The following is a 26,075-nucleotide window of genomic DNA, read 5'->3' as shown; positions in this document are numbered from 1 at the left end:
TTTTTTTTTATTGCATCTAAAATTCCTGCTGGTTTATGATGCCAGACTCTAATAAAGACAGGCTTTGTGTTGTGTACTTATAATGCTGAATTAGTCATAGTGGCAGCTTTGAGGGCATATTTATTTCTAGAACCTCTTGTTTAATTTATGATTCTATCTTGTCTTTCACAACTCACATTTTTCTCAGTAATGCCTCCAATTCCACAGGTTTATCCATCCAAGGAATTTCCCTGACAACAAAAATATGAACCCTTGTTCACTCATAAGGATGCACGCTGATATTGATTCACCCTTACTTTTAGAGCACTGGTTTCTGTGTAAGATATGCAGCAGGTGGTTCTCAAATTCTCCTCTTCCCTTCTCTGGTACAGATGAACACTGCCAGTATTGATTCTGTGCAGAATTTATCTTAGTGCTCTTCTTGTCCTCTCAATCATTATTGCACAGGTACTCTTTCCTCCAGCTTATGTTTTACTAGCTGCAGTGATTGTTCATAGACTGACTAACAAGGCAAAAAATGGAACTTGTTTCCACTGCTGAGCAAGGATCCAGATCTGCCTCCTAAACTTTGTTTTTGAGCTCCTACAGGATGACTACTTCAGCTGTCCTCCTTATTATGGTGCATTGTACTCTCCACATGAAAATCTGTACTGGAAACTGCCTGGAATGGCTAAAAGCAGGTTATACAGCACTTTACAAGTTCCTCTGGTGTGGAGAAAGATGCTGCTCACCAGAGGGGATTTTTACAGGTTCTGTTACTGGCATTTGTGTTGTGGAGGGTGACTACTCCTGCAGATGTGCTTCTGGACAGGGCTAGCATATCATTCCCTTGCAACAGAAACATCAGTGTTGCTTTGTTGTTCCTGAAGTATCATAAGAAATTCCTCAAGGGCATTCCACATTATTTTTTCCCCATGTCTCTTGTCTCAATGATAAGTTCTTAGTTTTCCTGCAGTTTCTGTGGAAGGCTCTGGTGCTCTGTCCTTCCAGTCAGTACTCGTCATGCTGTCAGCTCTTCCATGGTGTACTGTAAGGTTTCAAGAACTGAAGTTAAATGTACATATTTTCTTGGTTATCCTACTCTAGACAGACTCCAAACACGAGTTTAGGTTGCTTTGCCTAGTGGAAAGATCCCACATAATTACAGGAACAAAAAAGAAAAGTATTTAACTTCAGAGGAAACTTAGTTCCATTAATTGCTCCCACTATGACAAAATTCCAGAAAAACAATAAGGTGATCAACCTCAGTATTGTTCAATGCTTTACTTTTGATATACCTATGTACTGTAAAGTAAAACATTACTATTATTAGAAATGCATTCTAGTATTCCCCATGTGTCAATCTTAGTCACCATCCACATCTAATCTATATATCTGGGGTTTAGCATGTGAATAGTCCCTCCTGGAAGTTTCTGATAGATGAGTGCATAGGTAAGTGCTTTAATTGGAGCAGTGAAGAACAGATACTTATTCCTGTCAGTGGACAACCAGAGGGAGCATTTTGCTTATGCAAATAATTAAGAAATGTTACAGCAAAGAGAATAAAATGGCTTCCCAGGACACAGCAGCCCTCATGCTCGTGTCTCATGCCGTCATTTCAGATTGGCTGCCTTGCAGAGAGGATGGCTGCTCTGTCACTCAGAGAAGATGCACTTACAAGCTGCATGGTTAGTGTTTGAGCAGTGCCTCATGTGCTGACAGCACTTCATGTGAAGTGCACTTCTTCACCTAGGCAGAAGAAACTTCTGGGAACTTTTGGACCCAGTTTTGCTCTATTCAAAATCAGTTGCAGATTTGTCATTGACTTTAATAAGCGTCAGATCAGTCCTTTAGTGCTGCATAAGTGGAAGACAGAGGAGAAATTGAGATTAAATAGGCTAAAGCTGTATTGTCTTTGTTTATTTTTCTTTGCCAATGAATAGGTGCTGATGAGTTTAACTCAGTCTCATAAAAGAAAAGGGAACTCTTAAAATAATGTTACATTATGGTATTTTTTAAGTATGTTAAAACTGCAGTCATATTATTCTGAAAAGTGGCAAATCTGCTTGCAAAGCTCATTGTAGTTTCAAACTGCAATTTAATATCATGGTTTATGTACCAGCCCTTAGGATCATGACTTTCCAAGTGGAACAGAGGTAGAATTTAGACATTCAGTGATAAAAGTGGTATATTGAAAAGTGTTGCTTAGATAATAACTTTTCTTCCATGGAAAATCACAAAAATCTGTACACATTCCAAGACCTATCTTACAGAAACAATTGGCTGGCCATCCATGCATCCAAGTGTGTCTCTGTGCCACCCATGCTACTCATGTACATCCCTTCAGGGTGAAGGGGATTCTCAGACCATGCTCTTGCATGTTGGGCTGGGCTCCATTACAAAAAGGAAAAAAAAAAAAATGGATGCCAGGTTTTTTCCTTTAGATTTAGCTATTTAGTGTAAAAAAATTGTCTTATCTTCTTGCTTAAACAGTTTCTCTGTGGATAAATGAACATGCTGACCCAGGAAAGGTTCCTCCTTTAATTGCTGGTACTGAACACCTCCTTGATACTCAAATTGGTAATTATTCAGATCAGTTGGTAGTAAGATAAATTAAGTAAAATCTCCCCAGTCATGATAGTTTTGCCCATGACCAAAGGATGACTGTTTACAGAAGAGTGTGAACTGGTGATTACCCTTCTTACTGGGCTGTCCTAATTCTTCACTGTGTGGAGACATTGTCACAATACTCTGGCTAAGTGTTGATGCATAATAGTGCTGTAAGTTACCTGAGGGCCAGATATCCTGAAAGGAGGCACTGAGAGCATGCTGGTAAGTGACCATGTGTCTTGATCTTAACAGAACTAAACCATTGCTCCTCAATTGTCCTTATTGCTTTTGGGTCAGCCTAGATAATTTTAAAACACAATCAAAAAGTGTACCATGGGGACTAAGAAAGCTCAGCTTTCCTCGTTTGTCTGACTTTGATTTGACATGAAGCTCACATTAACTTGAGAGTCCACTCTGTCTTAATGGCACAGAGGAAGCTCTATTTCTCCTTATTTTCTATTTATGTCCTATAAAAGCAAGAAGGAAAGCTTATTTTACATTTCTCTGGAAGAAATGCCAATTACTGTTGCTCTTCTAAGCCTTGTACTCTAAGATAGTGCACACTACACTGGCATTCCCACAAGGGGAAAAAAGCATTTCATTTACAGTGGAAAGTAAAATGTAGAGGGTAAGCATGTGCATCCAGCTGCCCTAAAGCTTAACAGGATTATTTATAACAATGATAAACATGGAGCAACCTCTCATTTAAAAATCAAAAAAAAAAAGGACTAAAAAAAAAATAAAATTAACTGTATCAGAATTATTTCTTGCAGAGGAACTGAAGTACCAAAGTGATGACGTTTGGCTTTTTGCCACTCAGGGTGACAATAATTTCTAGTCCAGCATATGTGACTTTTGCAACAAAAAGAGTTTGTAAACTGGAAGATAAGGGAGACCTACTGGCTAGGACATAAACAAAAAAACATTATCCAGCTGCAAAAATCACTGGAAAACCACTAAGCTCTGGAAAGCATCTTGGCCTGATGCCCCTGGACATATGCACTGAGTTTGACCCCGTGAGTCTGAGGAATGTGAAGAGGGATATGCTGGAGCAGGGAAAGTAGCTGTTATAGTGGTTACACTGCAAGAGTGACACTTCTGTGATGCGCTGGCCATGAAGGGACATAAGAGAGATTACACCTCTTCAGGTACCATTGGGTTCCTCCCAATGGATCCACACTCTGAGGAGTGCAAAACAAGTGCCACTAAACACTGCCAACAAGAAGAGTTGCAGATCCTTTAGGCAGGATGGCTTTATGTGTCAGGCCGAAAGGCAGATTAATCCAGGAAGTCTATTACAGATGAAGAGCAGGAAAAGTTCTCATAACCTGGTACTTTCAGCAGGAGGCAGAAGCCTGGGCTCTGGCTGCTGTCCCTGTTGTGCTGGCTTTGATCTCAGAAGCTGCTCTTCACTCTGTGCTGCAATGCTGGCCTGTTTGCACCCCGCAGAATTTCCCAGCTGCTGGTGCTCCTGTCTACCTGAGTGTGTGCCTCCAGCCCTGTCTGCATCACCTGCTCTGGGATGCTTCATTCTACTCTGCCTGCAAGGTGGGTTTTAGGCTGGATTCTGTGTATTCCTTGGCTGGTGCCTTAAGGCTGACAGAGCGTGTGGAAATGGATTGCTCGTTCTGCACAAACACTGCTGCTTTATCTCCAGTTAATGGAGCGCAAAAAGACAAAAAGCACTTCCCAGTCAGAAAAGATTTGAAGACTCTACTTCTGGACAGACCTTTCTACCTTGCAGGCATCATATTTTTCACTGAACTAAAAGGTACTGGTCACTATCAAAAGTGGTACACTAGACTAGTGAGTACATTTCTCACTGTAGTGGTATTTCTTAGGAGTGACATAACCTTTGTTTAACAGAAGGAACTTGGATGCTGGATCAGCAGCATATTAATAGGCCAGAATAATTAGACTTATAAAAATCCAATTTTTTGCTAATAAGAAAATTAATTTGATTTTTTTTGTGTTAAGCATCTGGAACACTTGTAATACTAGTGTAGAGATTTGGTCTGGAAAATTAGAGTATGGATAACAAGATGACAGAGGTAGTTGCTGATGTGAGAGGAAAGGTAAATAGCAGGAAAAGCGTGGGTAGATAAGGAAAGGCTTAGAATATTTAAAGACTAATACATGAAAAAGACAGTTCAGTGTAGATAAATGATGAATAATGAGTCACGGCAAAGTATTGCCAGCATTCCTGGGTGCTTCATGCACTCAGAGAAATCAAAATTAAGGGAACAGATCATGCTGTAAATTAGCATAACTGCACTGAAGCCTGTGGAGCTTTGTTTATTTAAACCTCTGAAGGACTGGACCCTTCAAGGGTGAGTGTTGATGATGGATGGTGAGAAACAAAGGAATAAATCATAGTTTTCTTAGAAGTTCTGAATGGGGCAGTTACCTTACTTGCATCTTCTTTAATATCCAATTTCCTGTTTGTTAAGGCATTACAAACCATAATAGTCATTCTTTACATTACTTTAAAAATTCACAGAATACAGAGGCCATCTAAAGCACTTCATCCTAATAAAGAAAAAGTCTTTTCAAGTTTATGAAGAGCTCTTAAACTCTAAACTGTGAAAGAGATTTACTTGACAGTGTTACTAGTCACTGAGAGATGCGGTTTGAAGGCACATGGCATCTCTGCATAGATGTGCCACAGTTATTTTTGCATTTAATGTTTTAATCAATACTTGGATTCTTTAATTTAAGCTATAATGACTTTGGGGATTTACAGATAAAAATATATGTATGCCCTTTGTCTAGCTTTAAATGTGCTAGTGAGTAAATTCTTGGACCTGGAAATAATAAAATGTTTACAAAGCTCGAATGAAAATGGAGTCCTGCTGGTAAAGACCAGGAATTTTGAAAGCTTCAGTAAATAAAGAAGTTTCAGCTTGTCTCTTAGACTATGACATATCCAAATACTGCAGTACAGTGTTTCTCTCCGCTTGTTGATAACTTCATTAACCTCATTGCCATTGTTTGTTTTAGATTTAGCTTATTCAGAGCTAAGCAGACTTCTACAAAGAAATTCTTGAAGCTCACAGCATCAACTTAAATGAAGAAGCTAAAAGTTTATAATGGCCTTACCCTGAACAGGTCTCAGAGAAACTTATTCCAGCCCTGACTTTCCTAATCTTCCTCCTGCTCTTGAGTCCAACACTTATACCCTGGATGTGGCTGTTTATTTCATTCTCCTTTCACCTTGGTTGCATCTTCAGTGTCTCATCCATATGTTACCCCGTTTTCCTCTTCTGGTCTTGAGGACAGTAGCAAAAAACAATCTTAGATCTCTAGTCAGACTTCTACAATAAGGTCATCTGCTAACATGATTTCAATTGCAATTTTTCTGTCAATATCTGCTATTGCTAATCCATTGGTGGGGGAAGTTGTTCCTATTATGTTCCACGCTAAACCTGAAAAGCATTGCTGTATCCAACACCTTGACTGTGTCCTAATTGAGTCCAAAGATTGTGTTCTGTTCTTGCTAATACAGAACAGCTTCCTGCCATTCATGTGCATATGAATGCAGGGGAGCATGTGTGAGAAGCTGCAGGAACTATCTCAGCTTCTCTTGTGAAGGGCATTTCCACAGGGGATGATGGGTGCCCATAATGCAAGTTTTAACCTTCACCTGTTGTGAATCAGCCCAATCCTCAACATTATATTAAAAAACTTACACCTCAAAGTGAATGTTTACTTAAGGATGTAGCATGGATTGATAACATTGAGAAAGACAAGGCAAGAAAAAAATATTTTTTCTTGTTCCCAAAATTTTAAGTATTCCTGACAAAGCTATTTTCTGAGTTGAACATTCGTCCCTGATGTGCTCATTACTAAACTACATAAATATGAGGTAAATACTGAACAAGAAGTGAGATTGTGATGAAGAAAATAAATACTCAAGAAGAAAACTTCTGTAGCATATTTTGCACTGCCCTTTTAAATTGGAATTGACTTCACTGCAGGGAGTGTATTTGACTGAGATAGGACATTCTAACTTGGTGGCATTGATATGGATTCTGGATTGGAGTAATCTAATTAACTTCAACAATTTCAACACAACTCACACAGGTGAGATAACATCCAGGCTTCTGTCTGCGTTATTCTTGATTTGAGGTATGTTTGATCTCCTTCTTTCCCCAGACCTGCTGGCATTTCTTTTTCCTTTCTAAAATCGTTTTGCATAGTCCTTGGCTGTGACAAGGAGAGATTAATGGCTGCTGATCATCCTTCTGTCATTACATGAGGGATTGTCATGCGTGTGGATTGATTTCACATGTTGGTCTGTCTTGTAAAAAAAAATATTTGTCAATAAAACGGAGGAAAGGAAAATCCTTTGGCACTGATATTATGAGCTGATTTATCTTCACCACCATGAAGCTGGCTGGAAAGGATATAAGGCAAAGCAATCTGTTCTCATGATAAACCTGAATTGCATTTAGGATAAATACTACCCTACTTATCTCCTGAAGGCACTGTACATTATAGTGAGACATGGAAGTTGAATAAGATAAAGTTATTATTATGATCCCATTTATTTTCAGATTAATTTCCAAGTTCCTCTCTTATTTGAAAAAATCAACATCTAAAGTTGAATAGGAAGGCTTTTCTCACACTTTCTGTTCTGTTGGCTTGTTACATCTTCATCTCATCATAGTACCACTGGGGAAATTTTCTTTTCTTCTTGCTAAGTTTTTGTGTGTCTAATGTAAGCAATATTGTGTCTTGCATTAAAATACCATGAGATTGGTTTATCAGCAGCAAGGTTGTGTAAAATTATAAATCTTGAACATTCTTTATCTTAAAACCCAAATTTCACAGTTCTTTAGGAATGCTCATTTCCAGTTTTAAAACACCTGTGAAGTTGAGGATACAAGCCACTTTCTATTAAAAAACAAAAGGAAACTAAAACCACAAAGAAAATGTCAGAAGCCCCCAAAATTTTCAGTGGAACCAGTACACATCCTTGATTGTTATGAAAGCTCTTTGGTTTTTTTCTGTCTTTAGAAAGATTGTAACAATGGTCTTTAGGTCTTCATCCTACAGTACATGTAATTTGGGTAGAAAAAGAAGAAATCAGATCTTGTTCATAAGAACAAGGCACTAGTAATACTGATCTCAGCAGATGGAGGGACTAGACGTAGATTATGAACTTCAGCCTTCAGAAAACTCCCCAAACAAAGTACCCACCTAAGCTGTCTTTATACTCAGTGCAGTAGTAGAAGAGATTCACATCATCCTAAGTGTCCAAGACAACTTGGAGGAATTGTTCTTTGGAGAAGTACATTATCAAAAGTCCACAAAACTGTTTTTTAACAGCTGGAAAATGCAGTAGTACTAATAATGAACAGAAAAGGCAAACATTGTCTGTACTTGAGCAAAGATGTGTTTGTATTTCATAAGGGTGATATGGTATTTGGAAGTCTATTTGAAACTGAGGGGGATGTTAGACAACATCTAATTGAGCAAGTCTAGACAAATTACACATAAGAACCCTCAAAGAACTGGTGGGAGAGAGCTCTACTCCTACCTTTTGCTTCTCCAAGTACCATCTCATGGATTGTTGTCTTTACCAGCAGTTACCAGGAAGCTAAGTTATCAGTAGCAGTGACAGCACTCTTCAAGAGCTATGCACTCTTAAAACTTCACAAGAAATACTAAAAATTGAAAAGGAGCTTTTCCTTTACATCCCTTTGCATAAATATCTGTGATCTTTTTTTCATCCTGCTATTGAGTAAAATTATAGACTTGTGGATAAATAGATTCAGGAGATTATTGTTCAGTCTAAATCTGTTTGTGCCTCAGTTCCTCATTTGTAAAAAGTAGATATTAAGTTCCACTCTTTTCCAAGATCTTTTTCTGATCTTAGTATTTCAAGGTAAAGTCTCCTATGGTATGAAAGGGCCCAGGACAATGGCTATTTCACTTCTAATATGGACTATCAGACCACTACGAATAAGAGGAATTAAATATGTTTTAGAATTCATAAAAATTCTAAAATATTTTTTTTCTTTTTCAAGAAGAAATTAAGTTTCTTATATCTAGTTACAATTTCATCTTTCATATAGCCATCTCCTTCAGTTTCTCTGAATTCCTTTAAGCTGGGAAGGCTTCTTTGTTAGTGTTACTATAGCAATGAAACACATGAAGCTGTCACTTCACCAAATCCAGAACATTAGCAGTGAAATGGGATCAGAATAGAATGGAAGTTTTCTAAAAGACATTGTTCAGATCCCAGCTTTCCAATTCTTACTGCAAAGAAGAGTAGAGTGCAGACCCTGAAAGATGTTTTGTTCTCATTTTGACATGCAGTGCATGTCACTGAAGTGTAGGCATCAGTCAGGGTAGTGGATTGGCTCAGGCAGTATTGAAACTAAGCCTATTAAAAAATTCCCATTAAAAAAATGAAAAAGAGAATGTACTGAGCTGTAAGGACATTTAATTATAGTTCTTGCAGAAGGACTTCAAATTATTATAATTAGTAACATACAACTATTTTGCAGAACCTTTTGCTGGTCTGCCAGGTCCTATAGTGTTTCATATTTTTAATTTAAAAGTCAAACAAACAACATTTATCCAGTTAAGGACACTTAAGTGATTAACCCACAGCTCTACAACAGTCTTTGGATCACAGGAAGACATTTCTTTGAAATAACCAGTCATTCTGGGCTACTTACTGAATGATGCTTCCAGATCCATATGGCAAACATCTACAAAGCACAGACAGGACAAAAGCATCCTCATGCTAGTGTTAATCTTGACAGAAGAATCAAAAGTTTCCTTAAATTAATGTCACACAGTAGCTTATATTTAACTGTCTTTTGTACAGACACTAAAAAGGCCAAAGGTGGCTGCAAACTGGGATATTTTGTGATCCATCTGTTCCCATGCAAACTGAAGCAGCCTTAAGACTGCAAAAAACCTATGGCTCCTGTGCTGAATTTGCTCAGGTGCTGCCACTGCAGGCAGTGCTTTTCCCTGCATCAGGAGGCTCATGCTGACTGCAGCTCGAGAGTCCGTGTCCCACGGCTTGTGGAACATTGCATCCAGCTCTGGAGCTCTCAGCATGGAAAAGACATAGAGTGCTCTGAGCAAGTCCAGAGGAGGACCACGAAAATGAACTGAGGAATGGAACAACTCTTCTGAAAGGAAAGGCTGAGAGAGTTGGGGCTGGTCAACCTGGAGAAGAGAAGGGCCCAGGGAAATCTTATGTGGCCCTTTAGTGCTTAAAGAGGGCTTATAAAATTGGGGACAGACTCATTAGTAGAGCCTGCTGCAAATGACAAAGGGTAATGGTTTTAAAGATGAGTCAGACTAGATAAAAAGAAATTCATGTGACTAACAGGGTGAAACACTGGAACAAATTGCCCAGAGAAGTGGTAAACACCACATTCCTGGAAACATTCAAGGTCAGGTTAGATGGATCTCTGAACAACCTGACCTAGATGAAGATGTCCCTGCTCATTGCAGGTAAGCTGGACTTAATGGCCATTAAAGGTCCCTTCCCACCCAGTAACTCTGTGATTCTATGAATAGCAGAGCTGGTTTTGACCAATATTCACTGTGTATTAATTTTAAAAAATCCCATTTCTCCTTCACCCTAGCCTTTCCAACAATCTGCTTTCCTCTACCCACAAACATTCATCTTCCTCTCTTACATCAAACACACTTTTTGGTTTTCACTTAATTCAGTACCTGCCAAATAATAGATAATAGATTCAGGGAGATTTGTATTAAAATAGTGTCTTCCATCTAGATGATTACCAAGACCTGCATACTTTGAATTATAAATTATGAATCAGTTTCTAGTACTGAACTTGCTTGAGATCAGCCTACTTGTTGATTTACCTCACTTAAGGTTCATTCTCTCTTTTATGGAACAATTCTTCCCTCCATTATAATGCAGGTAGCTATTGCCAGAATACAATAAGCAATAATTTAATAGTTTCTAATTTCAAATAAAGTTTCCCACTTATCTATTTCATGGTAAAAACCTGTTGCTTTCTAGGTATCTTGAGGCAGGGATGTGAACTGAACAACTTCTAAGAGCTTTTATATAACTTTGAAATTGTACTGACTGTTTTGTAGTTCTGTGTTAATAATATTAGGCATATGCAAACTTTTGCAAAGTTTTAAACAGGGAAAAAAAAAAAAAACAACCCAGAAAAAATATGGTGAATCTTCATGAGTACAAGCAGTCAGTTCTTGTCTGGATTTTAACATCTCCAAAGGCTGAGAACATTTGGAAGTACTCATGCCAGAGATAGGTGCCATTTTTAAAGTAAGAATTTACATACAAATTTTCTTGGATTTCAGGAAGGTTTTAGGAAATCTGTATTTAAGGAAATTTTAATTTTAGTTGTGTAGTCTTACAGAGACAAGTGTTATTGACGTGTTTAGAGTTTTGGATATAACCCTCAGAAGAATAACTTTGATAATAACAGCTTGCAAAATGCTGATCACTGATCAGTACTAACTAACTTTCAAAATCTGCAGCTTGTAATAGTTCATCCAAATTTATACTGTAATTATAAAGACACTCTTTTTAACCTACTAATAGAATTTCATCATAATTACAGATAGCTTAATAATTTTCCGATAATGCATGCAAAATATGCAAGCAAATCAATTAAAAATTTTGATAGTGGCTTGGAAGGTGAATTCTCTCCCAGGTTTTTTGATGGATAAAGAGAAAATTTATCTCTTATTTAGGAAGACTTCAGGATTTTCTCTTCTGCATATAGATAGCATGACAAGTATAGAGCAAATCTTTTAAGGTATGAAGATGACATGTAATATTTTTTTTATTATTATACCCATAGAGACCAGAATTCTGTAGTTCATATCTTCATAGAATCAGCCTCAGTTACCCAACAGGAGAATAATAAAAAGTTCTGAGGTAAATGGCTTATGTTTTTGGTTTTCTTTTTTTAAATTACCTTATTAGTGAAAAATTGTGTCTTTCCCTTCAAGGCTGTGTTTAGTGCTGATGTTTCAGCTGAGCCAGACACAGGCACTGATGAGCAATGGAGAAACACCTCTCAGTTTCATATGCAGCTAAGCACTGCTACTGGCAGAGAGAATTTGGGCTTTGAAAGCTGCTTAAAACAGAGAAAAATATCTGAATGGTCTTTCAAAGCTCCAGAAGGAGCTGTAGTGTCATGATTACGCTGAAGTGATCACCAAATCCATTGTGTTGTTACAGCTTAAGAAATGTTTGAGCTCTGTTAAAGTACAAAAAATTCATTTCTAGTTATTCTTGCATAATTTAAATGATGGATTGGGATGCAAAGCACTTCAGTTTGTCATTCTTTTCCTATTTATACTAAGGTGGTTTATTGCAGAGGAGAAAAAATACTAAATATATTGGATTCAGCATTTTTATGGATTCTTTAATAAATTTATGAAAGGGTATTCATAAAGGCTGCTAATTGTGCACACGTTGCACTAACTAGTGGTTGTAAAAAATGTTGTTTATATTTTATATTAACTCATTGTAAAACTGGGATCATTAGTGTGAAAGAAATGTGCTTAATTTATAAAACTTCTCTGTCATTTCTATGGAGGAGACTTCAGAATGAATTAGGCATTGTGGCCATTGGAAAAAAAAGAGGGAAATTCATGTCCCAGTTTACTTTGTGGCAACTTGGGGCAATTTGCAAAGATGGATCATGCATCACAGGTTATGTGTCTCATGGAGGAATGTCCACCCATCATCCCTCTACAATACTGAATTATTTTGTTGCTCTCTTGTGAGGTAGTGGCCAGAGAGAATCTGCAGGATTCTGAATTGCATAAAAATGCATTTATTTAAGATTTATGATTCCTTTTGGCCTCTTTCTGTAGTTCTCACTTGAACAGAAAAGTGGAAACAGCTTTTTCTGAATCACAGCTACAGAGCTGAGTACTATGTTCATATTACACTTAAACAAAAGTATGTGTTAACCTCATTTGGATATAAGAAACATGAAATGAGCCTATGCAATCTATTATACTTGAAAGGACGGATTTGCTGGTGCATATTGGTTGTTCAACAGCATTTCAATAATGCCATTAAAACCATATTTAAAGCTATTCAATGTCACTGGAATGGCACAAAGTGGGTAGAGCACATTAGTCAGTTTGTCATTAATCCAGCAAAAAGACATTACTGATGCTTTTCTTTTTTTTCCCATAGAGCTCTTTAAGTGATGTGATTTTCATAAGAAATGCTAGCAGCAAGACCATATCTGGTATGACTTTTTAAAGCTTAATTTATGAGTGTTTGTCCCCTACAAAATATTTATATGAAAAATGTAGTCATGTAACAATTAAAATAAAAAAAGAAAGAAATCTTTTCACTGTGACTGGAAGGGAAAACAAACAGATTTTGTGAGCTCTGATCTCTAAACTTAATAGGGGTTATATTGCTCAAAACAGACTTTTTATAAGCTTTTCCTCTCCAAAACTGCATTGGTTGTTCTAAAGAAATTTTTTTTCCTGAGTAAATGCTGTTTCATACAAAACTGGTTTCTGTGAACAGTCAAGTGTTCACAAAATTCTCTCACAAAAAAGATGTTTTTTCATAACAAGACTGGGGTATTTGATTATTTTCCTCTCCTTCTAAACTGATACATAAGATTATAAATAGGCATAGGTTGAAAGTTCCAGTAATTTTGAAGTCTCCAAGGAAGTACTGAAAATTACTTTCTTAGGCTGAACACTCAATGGCTGGATCTGAGCTGCTATAGCTTCTAGGTGGATGAAAACATTATGGGAGGACATTCTGTTTTCCAGGACAATAATAACAAACTTGAGACTCAAAGCTGAATAGTACAACATACCTGCAGGCTTCAGAAAGCAAGTACATGGTGAGATGTACAAATAATGGTTTTATACATTTTATTATTTTGAGCCAGTTTGTCACCTGAACAACAGTAATATAAGTGGCATCATACTCCCTTCTGGCAAGACAGGAAGTTCTTGAAAAAATTAATTTAAAAAGTACCTCTCACAATTTTCTATTACTGGGCATCACTTCTGAGAAGCTGGGTCATCTTTAAGAGCTGTACAAGTTAGATAGAATAAAGAACATTTTTTTTTATTGGAGTCTTGTCAGAAAAATGACTCTTTCCTTTCCTAAAAGAAAAAAAGTCTTATATTGCTTATTCAGAAGAAATTCTGATATAGTAACTGCAACTCAAATGGATAATGAGACAGAGACCAGAATTCTGCCTGTACAAGAGTTTTATCCCTGCATCTCTGTTGTGGGAAAACTGAAGGCTGATCAAGAGGAACTGACAAGCAGAAGAATAATATTCCATTTCAGAAAGAAAATAAAATATTTTGCCAAATACAGTGATCAAAAATGAAGAATGAGGAAAAGATAAAGGAGATTAGAAAAAAGTCTGTGAAATTCTAATTCTAAATGGAATACAGATTAATATCTGCTCATGGAAAGCAAGAAACCCCTCTTGGTAGTAAAAAAAAATGGGCCACATTTTTTTCCACTGATATAAAACACCCAAAATCTGCAGATTCCTCCCTAATCATTAATTTAAAAATAAATAAAGCATATAACCCCATGGGTGAAACTGGGTTGAGGAAAATGTGCTCGACTAGTCATCTTTCTCTGCATGAAGTCCTCATTAAAAAAAGTCAGTCCAAGTGGGAACCAAGTTCATTTATGACCTCTTTACTTAATGCAAAAATATGCCATGCTTAGTGTGTGCTACATTTGCTGTTTTTGCAGTGAGCTAGCACATGCAGAGGAATTGGGCAGGGAGGTTAGTAGGTGCTTGTGTATCAGGTTTGCTGAAGTTTCTTGTTAAAAACAAACAAAAAAAAAATCCAAACAGCAAAACAATGACAAGGAACATTTTGTCACTGTTTCACAGTTAGCATTGCTGGGATCCATCTAACCCAAATAGAAAACCTCTACCCACCTTTGTTGAGACAGAAAAAATGTGAAAGGGTAATGTGTAACTCAAACTATGCTAATTCCTTTTCCTCTCTGCAGCTTCCTCTTCACTGTTATCTGTGATTGTTCCCTGTACCACCACGGCTGTATTGTGACCACCTGGAAGAACAGACAAGTTTATGACAAATAAATTCCAACATTTGAACTACTCAGCCCCCTTAACCTGGGAAGATCTTTCCAGAAAATTGGCCAAGTTTAGCTCTACATAGTTCTACATAGTCATAGGGATGGTGAAGGACCTTGAGGGGAAGCTTGTGATGAGTGGCTGAGGTCACTTGGTCTGTCCAGTCTAGAGAAGAGAAGATTGAGGGGAGAGCTCAGGTAGTGACTTTTTTGCTCTTGTGACCAGTTGCAGGACGCAAGGAAATGGCAGGAAGTGGGAGATTTAGGTAGGATACCAGATAAAGGTTTTTCCTCCAGAGACTGGTTGGGCACTGGGACAGGTTCCTCAGTGAAGTGATCACAGCACCAAGCCTGTCTGAATTCAGGAAGCGTATGGACAATGCTTTGAGGCACAGTGTGACTCTTGGGGTGTCCTGCATAGGTCTGGAAGTTGGACTTGATGATCCTGATGGGTCTCTTCCAACTCAGCATACTCTGTGCATAGCTGCACTGAAGAACTAGAAAGGACATGTATGAATAGACATGCTAGGAATGGATGCTGAGGGTGACTAAGCAAATCAGACTAAATAATACCTTTCCCTGGAAACCAGGTTGGCTTATTTCCCCTTTCAAGAAATAAAACAACAAAATGATGGGCCTCCCAAGCTAAACCAAACCAAAGAAGTAGACAATGCCATTGCTATGCTAACATTATCAGAAGAATTATTGCTAATAACATCACAAGAATTTTTTACTAATATGATTCCCTCTTATTATATAACTCAATTCTGTACAAAAGAAAAAAAGAACAAAACCAAGGCTTCCATCATCAACATATTCTGCCTGCAAGTAGTATATTTGTCTAGTCATTGTTCCTGGTAGGATTTTCCTTATATGATTTGAAGCTGGAGAAAACATACTCCTTATCCACTAGGCATGGAAACTTTCTTTGTTCAGCTGGAAGAATGGGATTTGATTCACTTTGTGCATGAGACATCTCACAGCTCTGACCCAGCACCAATATCTTTAAAAAACAGCATCTGAAACACTCCATAGATCTTATTACCATTAATTAGTTCTATTATGACACTGTCTAAAAGTTCCAGCTGAGCATGGATCCATTATTGTTCCCTGCATTGTGTGAGCACAAAAAATGCAGTCCATGTTTTAAGAAGCTTAGTGTCTGGATAGAACAGGCAGACAAAAGGAGAGAGGAAGACATAGTACTAACAGTTTAAGTAACTTAACCAAAGTGTCATTTATATTTGGAGGGTTGAGTCTGGTATTAGAGCCTCAACCTCCTTCCTTAACATGATATTTGCATACATTCCTTCTTGCAAATTATCCTTGGTGCATTACTTCATAATCTTTCATGCTGGTGTTCTCTGTATGAATACATGCCCCATTCATTGTTTAGCCATTTCTCTAATGAAAAAGAGGTAGTTTCCTCACACATTAAAATACATAAGGATAGATTCCTCCATCTCAGCTGGCACCATTGGGACTTTTCTTCTCTGGATGTATCATGTACATCAGCGTGTCTCTCTGTCAACCAGTGTTTGAAGATTATTTTAAAATCCTGACCCACAAAGCAGCTGTTTCTTCTCCTAAAAAGCAATTTAGAAGCCTGAATGCCACAGATAATATGTGGGAATTGGCCACCTGAAAGTCTGACCCAGAGGTGCTCCCACAGCATTAAATTTATGTCTATGCAAATGGCACACAGAAAGCTGTGCATCTATAAAACAGGCTAATAAATAGTTTTCTACATAACATGGGCATTTTAAGACTTAGTGCATCAATGTTCATAAAGTATTAGGAATTTGAGGAGCAGATGGTAATGACATATTTAGATTTTATTGCAACTTTTGTTTTGTTGGAAAATTCCCAGTCAGCTTTGAATGTAAGCATGAAATAATTATTTTTTTTTATCAATATTTTTTCCTATTTCTGCCAACAGTTTAAAATCAATTAGCTTGCCCTAGTAGCTGATTTCAAACAAAATGCATTTGTATCCATTATGCTAATGCAGAAAAAAAGTTTCACTGTGAGCAAGATGGGAAATCCCCTGAGTTTTATATCTTTGCCTTTGTAATAAGCAAGCTTTTCTTCTGCAAAGTTTTTTACTAGATGGACTTCTGAATGTACTTCTGAATGCACTTTGAAGAGGATGTGGAGAGGGACAGGTGGGTATCATACTTCCAATACTGAACTCATACTGGTTGGACTAGCCTTAGGCAACTTGGAATAATTTTTGTTGGAGGCTTGGAAATGGCAGAACCAAGATAAAATTAAGTTTAACTGAAATACTTTAGAGATATTGTAGGATAAAATGGCAGAGTTTTGTGTGGGTCAAGACAGCAAAGCTCTACTTGCAATGCACTTAAATCCAGAGAGTCTTCTTTTATTTTTAATTCCTGAGGAGAAGTACTAAATTCTCACAGATTTAAATAAACGTTGTAGGTAGCTGCATGCCTAATTCCTTGCACAATTGACTCAAAATGCACCCCTTAGGAGCTGAATTGATATGTACCTGTCAAATACTGCTTTGGTGTTGTTTTTTCATGCAAATAGAATCTTAGGCAATAAATCACATCCTTGGTGTGCAATTTTCTTAAGTACATGTCTGGTGTCATTAAACAAACAAAGAAGTAATAAACCAGGTTAAAGGAAAGAAGAAAATAGCAGTACATTGTTTTAAGAACAGCATAGAATCTGAAACAGCAGTTAATGATCTTCTTTCTTTTAATGATTTTTCTTAATGATATTGTTGACCTTGTATTCTTTTCTGCTTGCCTCCCTGTGGCTTGTCCTTCTACTCTTTCTTTACAACATTCTAAGTCACTTATATTTATTGAATATATGTCTTTACACAATTGGTAGGGGTCGTTCACTGAACAAGAACATGGCCAGCTTTAAGATCCATTCTGACAAGGATGAGATCCTCTCATACTCCCTACACTTTCCCTCCTACAGTTTACTTGTCTTGTGTGATTACAATACCTCTGGAGCACAGATGGCCTCCTACAATTGCTGAAGAAAGGCTGGCCCTGGCTTTACCTGGAGCCAGTAGGTGTTGATGCAACACCAAAGCAAAAGGTAACAGGGAAGAATCCTAACATAACAAGATCTGAAGTTGAAGCTATAAATCAAAGTGCATTATATTTGACAATTTTTTAAAGTGTGGAATCACTATGAAGTTGATGGCAAAACCACCAGAGAAGGGAATTAAAAGGAACCTAGCTAAGTTCTTTGATGAAAACAGCATAAATTTATTTGCTAAAAAAATATTGAGAACACTGTTTGCTCATTTCAGAGTATTTCAGTGGGAGAGATCTCAAGTGAATTAGAGATGTCAAAACTTGTCATTTCTGCCTATACTAGTCAGAGCTGTGCTCATCTATTAACCTTTTTTTAACCTTTTAAAAATGTTTTTAGTATGAAAATGCTTAATGAAATGATTAAATTTTTATATCAAAGTTTTGTCAATTATTCTGCATCAAAAGCAGTACTTCTATAGCCTTAGCAATCTTGGGTCAGGTCTTTGGTAGGTACATCAGAGGTCAGGCTGCCAAATCTCTTATCTATTGACACAGAGAATCTGCTATATATCTGAGAGGTAGACCAATGAGCCACATGATACAAGGCCATGTGCAAGATAAATTTTCAGTTGTAAATTGCAGAATCTGCTGGGTCATAACAAAATCAGAATACTGTGTGATGAAAATCAAGAGAATGCAGTACAATGAATTAAAAAACCTATCATTTTCAATGATGCACACTACTGTAATGATCAGTCTCATTCCTTACCAAAGAAGAGAAATCAGTTGAATCTTCACACACAGAATAATCTGAAAACTGCCTTTTGAAGTGTTGTTTTTGTGGCCATTCTCTGAGCTTGTACCAAATTTGCCCAAATATGTCTTTTATTGTATAGCCAAAAGGTAGAACAAGGATTTCAGATTTGCATGCAATTTGACACAGAGATGTAGCAAATAAATAGAACTTTCAGACACAAGTGCCAGTATTAAATTAATAATTTTCCAGGGGACATGTTTGGTTTTTTTTCCTAATGTCCACTCTGAAGCTTATCTGCTACAGCTTGGCCATGGCCCCTTAGTACACTCCCTGGTGTGTCAACACCATCTGGCTCCATTATCCTTATCTTTCCTTCAAATGGAAATGGATTTGAAGTAAATATCTCTCGACCTTCTCTTTGCCAGACTAAATCTCAGCACCACCAGTTTCTCTGTGCAGATCATGTTGTCCATGCCTCACTTCCAGGGTTGCTGACTGTTGGATCCCTTGAGGTTTCTCCTCTTCTGTCATGGGCTATATGTGTGTGTGTGTGAAAAGTGGACACACTGCTCCCTCTGGGGCCTCACCAGAGCTGAATGTATATATAAAAAGAATGCAATTGCACCTATATGTTGCTATACTTTTAAGTGACAGAAGACAAGATCAAAAAAGCACTGTTTTAGAAAGAAGGTGGTGAATTTTATATTTGCCTTGTAGCTGTATTGTATAACAATGGCCCAAATAGCATTCATCCTCTCAAGGATGTTTAGCTGAACTCTGGAAAACTCCATAGTTCCAGAGCAGCCAAGATGGTCACCATGATTTGTCTCCCCAGTAAATTTGTCAGTCTTATAGTAACAGTAAGCTACTTGAAGGGAAGGACTCCAAATTTTATTAAAAATGGAAGAGACCCTTACTTGCTGCAAACAAACCAAACCCCATTGTGTTCAGTGTGTACCCAGTGATTTACCATGTAAATAAAAGTTATTACAAGGTGTGCTTTTAAAATATGTGAATTCTCAGGACTGTACAAAAATGAAGTGTCTTTAATCAGGAATTCCTATTGCATATGCCTTGCTAACATGCACAGAGTAATGGTAGTAACAGCAAAAATCAGAATAAAGCACCTCCAGGAGACCACCCAGTAACAGACAAAGGACATAATACTAGAAAGATACTAATCTGTGAATATTCCAATATAAAAACTGTGGGTTTACACTTTTATTTTCTTATCTCCTCTCATGTTTCAAAATTTGTATACTGAAGAACTGTAATGATGGTTGAGATAAAGGTATTTGGTGTTACTGAGTTCATTACCCTCACTCTGAACTTCTCATTCTGTCTGTAGCATACAGCTCATTTATTACCTGGGTTTGAATTCTATCAGAGAAACAACAAGGTTACGTTAGTTCTGCCACCTGTAATATTGTAGGTTCTACATTATTACACATAACAAGATGACCAGGGATTTGGAAAAAAAAAAATTCCCCTCCCCTCTCTGCTCCCATCAGACGTGGTGCCATTAAATACAGAACCTTTCAGGAGAGATCATTGCTTGTTTGATGCAGTGGATGGAAATTCTCATTTCAATCAGGTAGTGAACCTTCAAAGGAAAGCATCATCAGGAGGAATGGGAGAGGCCTTGATATATCAAAACAAGCCTTTAAATAATAAACACACTTCAAACCCAGGGCTTATCCTGCATATAAAGCATAAGGACTATGAGCAAGTCAATGTGAAAGATATTTACAAGGCTATTTTCTATGCAACACAAAACTGGCTACTTTTACACTCATATATAACATATATTTTCATCATGAATCACAAAGAGTTTCTCTTCTCATGAATCCAAAAGAGGATTTCTGGTTTTAGTCCCATATTTTGGCACAGCAAATTGACACCTTTTTGAAGCTGTCAGCATAATAATGGGAAGAAAGACTCTAGACACTATGAATCTTCCTCAATACACTTAATGGGTTTTGTCTGCCCTCTCTGCATCTCCAGCCCAGTTAGCTCAGAATGAAGAAATGTGAAATATTCTAATAATGGCTTTTTCTCTCTCTGGGTGTAAGTTTCCTTTTAAACAAGCCAAAGAGAGACTTTCTGCTGACTTCAGAGTACTTTTGTACTGTGTCCAGTGCAACTGGGTTATCTTCTTGGACAGTCTTTGGAGAATATAGATGAAGGTTGTCTTACGCACCACTTTAGGGAGGAAGCTGTTGACAGGCCAAGAAAAATTAGATCTTGTTTCTTGTATTTTATTTTAAATTCCCAAATTTTATCTTCCTTCAAAGAAGGAACATTTGACATGTTTTCTTGTAGAAAACATGTAAAATGTGCCCAACCTGAGGTCCAGGACCTTTTAAAAGACATTTTACATGTATGAAAACATTGCTGTGTGTCCCATTCAGAGTGAATGTCTGGACAAATGTGATGGTGAGACTATCATGACAACTCACGGCAGAATAGATCCTTGGTTAATGTTAGATGGGATTTAAATGCAGAGTAGGTACGACTTTGGAGGAGATTTAAAGGTTGGATAACTAGTGCACATGCCCCAAGCAAAGATACTGAACAGACCTGTGGAACTGCTCCCATGAAAGGAAGAAATATATGTTGGATGTCAAGGTCAGCATTAATGGAAGTGTGTAAGTGCAGGGCATCAATAGCTTCATAGATTATTCATGCATAAAAAGTATAAAGAAACATCAAGAATAGGCTTTGAAAGTAAATATGGGAAAATTTTTACCATATGAAGTGGAAAGAGGGATCATAGGCATGAGGTACCATGACAGAGGTGATGGATTGAAGCAGTGGATATTTTTGTAGCCCCATTTGCACTGGCCTGAAAGGGAGAAGAAAATGTGATTCTCAAAGCCCAAATAAAAAATGTTCCTCTCTATCACTCCATTTTCTTTTGGCTGTGGGTCAGTTTTTATTATCCATGAGAAACTATGGCTATTGGATACATTCCAGGTTGGGGCTTCTGTAATTTCAGCAGAGCAGTAAAAATAGAATGAAGGAAAGAAAAATTGATTACAGCTTGAAGGCTGGATATATAAAGCTGATAGAATATTCAGGGATGTTCACGCTGCCTAACTTTTAGACTAAAAAGTCTAAGCTCAAGCTAGGAAATGAGGCTCTTGGAGGGCCAGCAGACCTCTCTAGGTTTTTTCAAATGATGATTCACAGGACCTGAATCACATTTCTGTTTGTTTTCCCCTCACAAGAGATCTTGAGTAGCTAAGAAGTCCACTGGTCTAATAGTAGCAATCTAAGGTAGGTGAACTCTTTTCCTTGTCTCTCTTCAAGCCTCTGTTTCATGCAACAACTCTAAGAATGTGGTTTTCATTCAGATCAGATGTCACTTATTACATTTTCTTCTCCCTGAGTGTAGAAAGAAAAGAGAGGAATTTGTATCATGCATTCCATCTTATTAAATTAGTAGATTATCTGCAGAAACAAGTTTTATTGGGAGATTCAGGCATATTGATTAGCTAGACTGAACAGAAAAACACACAGATTAATGGATGAACAACATACACTGAAGAGTGAAAACAAGTTAGATATTTTCCTCCTGGCTGTTTTTGGAGAATTATCTTTCTCCAGACACTATTGTATAAGATGTATCCTTCTCACTGTGACATGAAGTGTTATACTGGCATAAGCTATTTCAATTTATTAGTCTAGCTCTGAACCAAGATAACTGAGAGAAGTTGGACCTATATTATCTTGGATTTTATTAATTAAAATTTATTTCATAACCATCTCCTTGTTTTATGCTACCTTAATCTGAAATCACAATTAGAAGGAAAATCATGAGACTACCATTTTTCTCCCTCTTTATCTCCCACTAAGCACTAAATTAATTACACGGAGATAAATTTTCCTGTAGGAAAGTCTGAAGAAGACATAGGTTCCTTTTTTTGTGGTCTGTAACTTTTGAATTCCTAGCATGCACACAGCAAAACAAGACTTATCTCCCCTCTAAAATGTCCAGATTCATCCCAAGTATGAAACAGGTCGATATGAAAACAGCTGTTTGAGTAAAAGGGAATATTTGATGGAACCAAATGCCACTACTCAGACCTTTTTTCCTGAAAATACGTATAAATTACATAGCAGCAGTGATGGGTTGTTTCTGACATGCCACCAGGAAAAGCAGTTGCTTGCTGTAATAGGCATGAATTTCTAAATTAAAGCAGGTCTGAGCTGAACTAGCTTTCACCCCTAGAAGCCAGCTAAGAGCTGCAGAACAAAGGCGATTTTCCTAAAACATCATATTGTGGGACACATTACCAGATTTTTTTGAGTGGAAAAGACACAGGGAGACTCAGTTGAGCATTTTACTGCATATGAGCCTTAAAAAAAGTGGATTTTCAGTACTAAAAGGACAGCTGAGTGCATTGGGCTTGCAAGTCTCAGAAAAGCCCTTTTTATTAAGAAAAATAATCCCTTTTTATTGTATTGCAGAATCCCATCATCCCACAGTTACCCATCTTGTCCTCTTTATAAGCATTTCCATGGAATTACAACACTGAAAATAATGAAGTGCTTTATTGAGGTTAGGTTGATAATTTCACTGGGCCAGCTAGCAGTGGGAGGGTACTGATTCTCAGGGTGAGACACACAGATCCATATCCAGAGCAGGAGGGACACCAGCTTCTGGGCAGCCCTCAGTGGCTCTCTGCAGAGAGGTAGAACGCTGGAAAGACTGGGAACACAAGAAAAAGACAGGATTGCTGTCTCATGATATACAGTGGTCAGCACATTTCATAGCCTAACACAAAGGATTAGGCTGCAGCTCCTCCAGGTGCTGTTGGCTGTACTGCTGGTCCACAGACATTTCAGAAGAAACAGGAAAATGGTGCATCCTCACCGCCCCTCATGTCCCCAAATGAACCCTTGCAGGTGACCTGCTTGCAGGTGATCCATCCCATTTGCTCAGGGACAGATGGCAACCGGCCGCCAGAAGGATTCAGCTGACCTGAGACCCCTTCCCCTCTTGGGTGTGACAGATTGGCAATGGTTTAATGTCCCTTCAGAGGTACTTTGAACACTCCCAGTGCCCATTAATAGCACAGATGGAAAGCATCTTCTGCCTGCCTATATTGCATTAAGACAGAAGGCAGAAGTCCAGACATGAATCAAAGCAATCCAGTGGGTTTGCTGAATAATTCCAAGGTGCTCCATTCCTGAACTATCCACAAGGTCTTGAGCAGGTAGAGCTGAAGGTGCTTTGAGGGTCACAAATGGGATGGCTTTTCTCTTAAGAGAAGCATTTTTCAGCTGAACACAGTATTATGCTTGGAGGTGGCTCAAGTTCTGTCACTTAAGCTCAGCAATGCTGAAGGACCCACCTGTGGAAGGCAGAGCTGATGCTTGTTTCAATGCCAACATAAAAAAAAAACACCAAAAATTTTCAGTTTTCACAATTTCTATGCTATACCTTTTGTCCCTATATCCACCTGGGGTACCACCCCTTCATTCCTGCCAGTGTCCCAGTCCACAACCCATCGAGGAGAGAAGAGGAGAGTTTTCCATTTTTTATAGTTCTGTATGCAAAAAATTGTATTTTCTTTTATTATTATTATTTGAAACTCAGAAGCCAGAATACTCCACATTAATGCAGCAGCAGCAATAGCAACAACAACAACAAAAAGCCCCTAACACTCAATCAAACCCAAACCAAAATAAAAATGGGAAGAATATTAGTTAGTTCAGGGAATAGGAAATATGACACCATATTCTGAAGATGTAAAAAAATATACAAAAGCATAATGAATGCAAATCCCCAGTTTTTCAGAACTAAAATATGCTCTCTGCTCTAGACAATGAGACAGTGCTCTGTAAAATGCTTTGCAAAAACTCATATTCAGAATATGTGTAACATTCACACTATAGTTTTAAACATGAGGTTAATATCAGCATCCTTCTTCAGTGGAAGGTTTTCATTTGAAAATCACACTGTTAAAGATAAAAGGAAAGTTAAAGTGATTATTAACATGTGACTGGTTATACAAGCCAACAGTTGAATAGGAAAAAATATAATTAAAATTATTTAAAATCTTATTTTAGTATTTAAGTTATTAGTTTCTTTTTACATTTGTCTCAGGAAAAATCATAGACAATCTACATTCTTGGGCTATCAGTAAACAAAATTCCTTCTGCACCGTACCCACACGAGCACAGAACCACAGTGCTTTAAAGTAAATTCTAAGTCTAGCAAACAGAAAATGAAACTGAGCAATTCCATTAGATCATTTCATTAATTAAACTTAAATCAAACCTGCATCAGAGATGTAGGATCAGGGCTTGGTACACAGCAAGTACTCAACCCTGTCAGCTGAGCTGGTAGCAATTGCTAAAGGTAAGATCTGCAGTTATAAGCAGACAAATACTTCTCATTCAGATGCCTGTTAGTGCATATATAGGGCCAGGAACAACCTTCATTTAAATTCCGGTATCATAAGGAACACTTTCCTGAGTAATTTCCTGAGTCTGTTGAGTGGACTAAAAATTGTGTTGAAACAAAATCTGCTTCTGCTTCATTGACAAGAACAGTTTTGGTATTTTTCTCCTAACTTTCTCTGTAAAAAAAAAAATTAATGAAGCACACAATGTAGCTGGTAATTTCCTACCAGTGCACATCCATCACAAAGCTTTGCTCTGAGGCCGTGCTTTCCTGTTCTCTGCTCTGCTGCTCATTGTATTGCTGGAGTTCAGCAAATGTCTACTTGAGCAGATCAAAGCATAATCTTGGCTTTTGTTGCTTCTCTGTGGTTTCTGGTGCTTATGTTAATCCTACTTAAACTAAGTGGTCAGAGATTTGGGAGATTTGAAATACAAAATAGATTCTAACCTTGAGATGGATTAGGGTTGTCAGATGACACAGAACTGTCATGTAGGACTAACATTATGAAAACAAGAGCTGAAAATACTGTTTTAGTGTAGCTGTCAACAGGGATTTATACTAAAAGAGACATGGATGAGTTTGATTAAAGCAGCTCCTTAGTGAATACATAGCCTGAATGTCTTGCAAGGTTATTGATTATGTATCTTAAGTCAAAGATATGGCTTCTTCCTCAGAGATTTGTTTTTTCATCCAGTAAACACAATAGTCTTCAGAACATGGATACAGTCTTTCACAAAAGCACTTTATTTTGTATGATAAGGAGCAGATTAACTTGCATTATAATTACATATCTATGACTTTTTCTTCAGAAAGCCTGCTTGTCTTGCAGGATATTTTCAAATAGTAATGAAAAACTTATCTCCCAGGATCCAATGGGGCAATCTAAGCCTCTCAAATGGGAGAGGACACTCAATTTGCTCTCACTGATTTATTCAGAGGGCAGGGACAAGTTGAGAGTATAGGCTATGGGTCCTGGTTGAATCAGTGGCCAGAGTCTGGTTTGTGGACAGATGCTACCAGGAAGCTGGCCAGCAGAGACCACACTCATGAAAAAGGTTTTCTGAACATTTCAAAAATACTTCTGGGCTGAAATTTTTTTTAATTATGAAAACGTTTATCAGTTTTATTCAACACTTTTTTTTTCATCCTAATATCCCATTTTGACATGGAAGTGTTTGCCATGACTGACCTTCATTCTGC

The sequence above is a fragment of the Cyanistes caeruleus genome, chromosome 7, assembly GCF_971803275.1.
Source record: "Cyanistes caeruleus chromosome 7, bCyaCae1.hap1.1, whole genome shotgun sequence".
NCBI lineage: Eukaryota > Metazoa > Chordata > Aves > Passeriformes > Paridae > Cyanistes > Cyanistes caeruleus.
Note: the sequence above shows the minus strand (reverse complement) of the source record.